We start from the raw sequence: 5,526 nt of genomic DNA on the forward strand, positions 1-5,526 counted from the left end.
GCCCCTTGAAGAGCACACATAAGGACAGAATCACTGTCAAAATGTGCCATATAAGATCTGATTCCTCCATAAATTGATAAATCCTGGTTTTGTTGCACTTTAATTCTCAGTCATGGGACAGTTAAATATTATTTCTTTAAAAAATCTTCAGAAATGCAATTCCCTCTTAGGTCCTAAAAGTCATTTTAATTTGTTTAATCTAGTCAAATTATCCAAAATGATCTGCTTTATTTCCAATTGGAAGAGTGTCTTGCAACTGAAAGTCTGAGCATTCCAAGTAAATTAGGTGATAAAAGAAAACCACGACCTTGGATGAATTTTAATGGGGGGATTTTATGTAACCAACCAACACAAAAGTAGTGAATAACTCAAGTGGGAGGAAAACACTTTTTTATATAAATTAAAAACTCAAAAGTGTGGTGTGGTTTTTTTATTCTATCCCCTGTTTACTGCAGCACACCTAAGTAAAATCCAGTGCATCCAATTATCTTGAGACATCTTCTAATTACTTCATAGAGCGTCAAGAAAGTGAGACTTTATAGTTTACAGTTTTACAGTTTCCAAAAGATAGCGCCACCTATCACTGTCACTGAGGTAGCTCAATGTTTAAATAGACAGCCTGACTTGCATTAGCCTGTAAAGTCCAAAACTTTAAAAATGCAATAATTCTGCACAATACGTACTTGAAAACCACCACTAAATATATGAAAATCTCTGTAGTAAATCGATGATATGAATAAATTATTGTATATTTTTTAATAAGCAGAAGTTGGAAAATGTGTGTATATATATATATATATATATATATATATATATATTAAATAAAGAAAAACTATGTCTTTTTTAACTAAGAGGTTCCATAAATGCCTTTAAGTAATTTAAAAATATTTTCCTCTTATGAAAGCCTCAAAACAAACATTTTATTTAGGAGTAGCTGAGTAAAAGGGGAGCTTCTACAAACACCCGCTGTACTGTGTGGATTTTGGCTGAAAACAAATCTCAACACCCATGACCCCGTTCCTTTGCACTTCACAATTAATATTACAATTCTTTACAAATTAATATTTATAAAATTAAAATGGTTTGTGGTTGTATTGTGAAAAAAAATTCAAGGGATACGGATATCTTTGTAGGGCACTGTATATTTAAAATAGTATTTCCTTGTTGTTGCTGCGTTGCTCATTTTTTCAGCCCCACCTTCTGGTAGAGGTTAAATCTACCATTAGGGTCAATGTGTGTCTGTTTGCAGTAACTTTAAAAGAAATTAAAGATGCAAGTAGTAGCGTAAAAAAAAAACAAAAAAAAAACGAGATTAAGGCAGTAAGTACACTAGCACATCAGGCACACACATACACCTTTTTTGCCAGGAAGGGGGGGGAAGGGGGGTGAACAAAACACCCACACTTTCCATTTAAGTCAAGTTTCATCTTAAAGAGCTGCAGTGCAACTTAGGGGGAGAGACGACTTCTCCAGTAATTGAGACGAAGAAACCCGGGAGAAGCATTGATTTGAATGCTGAGGCTTGCGTCGCCTTCAAACCATATGCAGGGTTTTTCTGTGTTGTTTTGTATTTCTAAATAGCTGTTTGTTGCAGATGAATGCATGAAGGGGCTTCTGCAATGAGAACAGAGCAGATAACAAAGAGAGCACGAAGAATGGAAAATGTCACGGAAATGAAAGCGCCGCCGCCACTTCCCCCGTACCTACAGTACGCACTCGGCTTTTTTGGATTCCCCCTCTGGAAAACAACAGATTCCTGAGCGATTGCTGCGTTCCCATTTGATGTAAAATATAAGCAGGTGCAACACCGCTTCATGTGGTAACAATTTTTTATTATCAGCTTGGTGTTGGATTAAATGACAAGAAGCTCAGTTTCGAGGTCAGGAATCAGATCTGTGCATAGTGAAAAACCTTCTCTTCTTTATTTACAGTATGTTGAGGCAAAGTTCTGCATATTAGGAGAAAACCAACTAATCAGGCTTTGCAATCTAAAAAAGAAGAAGTGCTTTCAGAAGATACCTTATTGCTCATACAAAGAAAAAACTAAGCTTTTTTTAATCCTTTTGAAAGGTCTGTCTTTTATCACATTTTTTAATCCAGGGTGAGAAACTGCTTCTATTCCCGGAAGCACACAAGAAAAGTACAAAGGTACATCTTAACTTTATGCAAAGTGGCCCGCCTTTAAAAAAAACTCTACACATCCTGTCAAATGCGGCGACGGAGGTGCCGGTGTCCTGTCAAAAACACACGTTTTACCTCTGTTGACATGATGGCTGACAAAAAAAAAAAAAGAAAGAAAAGAAAAAGCAATCTTCTATGCCCGTCAAAATGCAATTACATATGCACAAGGAACAATTTATATCAGATATGCTAATCAGTTCAGCATAATCCTCTAAGAAGAGAATGATCTTAATCTAATTATAACAAATACGCGGATATTTTCTGTCTGAAAAAATCCTTTATAGTCTATTGGCTTATATATCATGATTTTTTTAATGGAAAGGTTTGTGAAGCTCCTCTATAAACAATAAAGGAAAGGATACATTTTAAAAGATGTTTGTAATTATATACATATAAAAATCAAATTTCAATCTGGAACGGATGGCAACCAATACTTCAACACCTTTAAAAGAAATCCGACATTTAAAATAAAATCAAAATAAGCTTAATTCAGTGACCTCTAACTCTCCTCCTTGGTCTCGGCCTCATGAGACGAGTGACACAAGGACAAGTCGAATAATTGTGGCGCCTAGAAAGCAGGAATAAAAAAAATGTAAACAGTTCATTAGACGGGAAATAAAAGGCGTAAAAATACCCACGGGCAGAGTGTAATGAGGGGCCCTGAAGTTCTTCCGCAGATGCTTATTTCCTCTACTTTCCCGAGCTTTTCCTTTCCACCCTGCACACACGGCTGGTGGCATAGCATGAAGAATAATTAACTATAGAAAATTTAGAATGCTGTCTTCTGTAACAGGCTTTTTCAGCAGTAGGAGAGCGACTGGGTGAGTTAGGTTTAATAACTCTCATGTCCGGCTCCATGTGATTGCAAACTGGCCTTTTATTTATTATTTATTTTTTTTTTTCCTGATACACTTTTCTGCAAGAAATGGCAAACAGATCAAAAGCAAAGTGTTAACCCTTCTAGAACCGAACCTGTCGCCGCCGACATGTAAACATTTGCAGTACCGTAATTCCACCACACTTGGCGCTATCTGAAAAATTCCAACGGTTTCTGAAAGGGGAGAGGTTGCACTTTCCAGCCAATATCGGGTTATTACGGTAATTTCACAGCTGCAGCTGCAGAGAGTGAAATTAATCCGGGGGGCACTCGTTTAATAGACGGTAAATTGTGAAAATGACTTGTTGGATATTGAAAGTTCCAGTTGTTATGGGTACATGGGTAAGTATATCATCTCACAGGACATTTAAATAACTACTTACAATTAAAATAAGGAAGATTTATATAGGCAGACGTTTGAAATTCGGGTCTAAACAAACTCCAAGTGAGCAGGAAGCGCAAATGGATGCCTAAGAATTTAACATGCTTTCTCATCATAAAACTCCACAAAATAAATGTCTAAAACTTTATGTGATGGGGGGGAAAAATAATAACAATAAATGCTGAGAAAAATGGCTACTTGTATGCTTAACTGAAAGGTTATCTATATTACTTCTTGTCCTCCCCAGCTGTGATTTTCCCAGCTTATGTGTGGATCGCTGCCAGCAGGTCCCACTCTAGTTTCCCCACATGTGGGGGCAGAGGTTGACTGACGCGGCATGGCGTTTAAAGGAAGCAGAGACCTTTAAGCAGGCGCAAGTATCACAACAGCATTTTAAATAATGCATCTTTGCACGGCAGGTGTTTAATGCGTGCACACACACAGCCGGCACAAAGGACAACATCCACACTCAAAGGAAATAAAACGGGTTTTTTTTTGCTGTTTTTTTTTTAAACTTGAAAAAAAAAATTGTTGCGTTGCATTTTTTGCTCCCCCTTACTAGTAACAAATTTTGAGAGGTTGTTCAATTAAGTTTCCTTTTTGAAAGCATTTGATATATTAAGAGACAAAGAGGAGCAGCTACAATTGAGACTGCCACAGGAGGGTGTCATTTGAGCCTTTGCTTTACTGTGGTCTTTGGTGCCGCTGGATCCTTCAATTATGTCTGCTGTGCGCTGTGTGCGAGTCCATGTGTGCGCACGAGGGCGACCGTTTGTATAACTGAGACTTCTATGAGACCTTTGCATCCTAAAGAAACTCTCCTTTAAAGGACGTATCCGTGCAACATATGTGAGCGGCGTACCCCGCGTGTGTGTTCTCTCCCCTAAAAGAAAAGGCAGCAGTTGCAGAGAAGCCTGAGCCTCAGATAACAGCATGGGGCCTCTCATTAGCTCACAGGTTGGTGCTCTGGTGGCTTCTGTACACACAGCATTGTGTTTTACTTCCACGAAATACCTTGAGGAGGCTTCAAGAGGTGAATGTCGAAAACATTAAAGGCGAAAGATCAGCAGCGACAACGCGATAAATCAAACTGAGCCATATGAGCTGGTAACCAAGGATCGGGTGACTTTAGAGTATACAATTCAAGTTATTATATTTCTGTATTGTCATTCCACTTGCAAGCTATAGAATCAACATTGCCTAATTTATTGGTAGCTTATATGGTATTTGTGCGAATCAGTAAGGATATCTGTTCAGGAGCTGCTGTCATCTAAACATAACGTCGGTTAGATGACAAACTGAGCATGTGATGAATAATAAACTCTAGTTTGTCATGTTTGTAAAGCCCAGTAGCTATTAGTTGTATTTGAATTTTGACATTTCTTCCTCTGAATATATGCAACACTGTAGTGATGTGTGCTACCATTTTATGAAATGTTCATCTTTTATGTTAGTCAACTGCTTTCAGACATTATTTACATCTATTAGTCACAATTTGAATGTTCTTTTATCACTGTGCCATTTATAAATCTAAACAAAAATATTATAAGGAGTTCCTCAAGGGTGCAATTCCAGCCCACTTTTAGTCAATATTTATATGCTCCCTGATCTCAGAAAAAGTAGTTTTATGACATTTCTTGTCATATGTATTCTGGTGACAGACATGTGTACATTATATTTCTGTGACCACAAAACAGGAGTCGAAAAATATCCACTAAGGATGGGTTAAATTTTCCTGCAGCTCAATGGAAAAATGACCAAATCCAATTTTGTCATCATGATGTCAGACAGAAATTTTAACGCCCACAAAAGTCAATCACTGATTCAAACTGCTGCCATCTGAAAACATTCCCCCAAAAAAGTGTTCTACGTCAAAACAGCACACAGAAAAATTACGTTTTTATTTTCTGTAGGTTATCTTAACTGTTACGACTAGTCATACAATACATTTATTGTTTATGATGCAATTTTCTTTACCTTTATTCTTTTATTTTCCTTTATGAATTGGTACTGTCCAAGTAAATTAGAAAGTTACAATTACTTTAAGCAACATATGCATTTTAACTGCAATTCAAAGCCAGGTACG

The 5,526-nt window shown here is 37.2% G+C and overlaps 1 protein-coding gene across 6 annotated transcripts in view; it reads right to left on the reverse strand.

Annotated features, from left to right (window-relative positions):
* The window catches only part of vti1a (vesicle transport through interaction with t-SNAREs 1A), a 140,395-nt gene that overhangs the window by 115,663 nt on the left and 19,206 nt on the right, over positions 1–5,526 (reverse strand). The window lies entirely within an intron of this gene.

Source organism: Poecilia formosa, unplaced genomic scaffold (assembly GCF_000485575.1).
Source record: "Poecilia formosa unplaced genomic scaffold, Poecilia_formosa-5.1.2 Scaffold95, whole genome shotgun sequence".
Taxonomy (NCBI): domain Eukaryota; kingdom Metazoa; phylum Chordata; class Actinopteri; order Cyprinodontiformes; family Poeciliidae; genus Poecilia; species Poecilia formosa.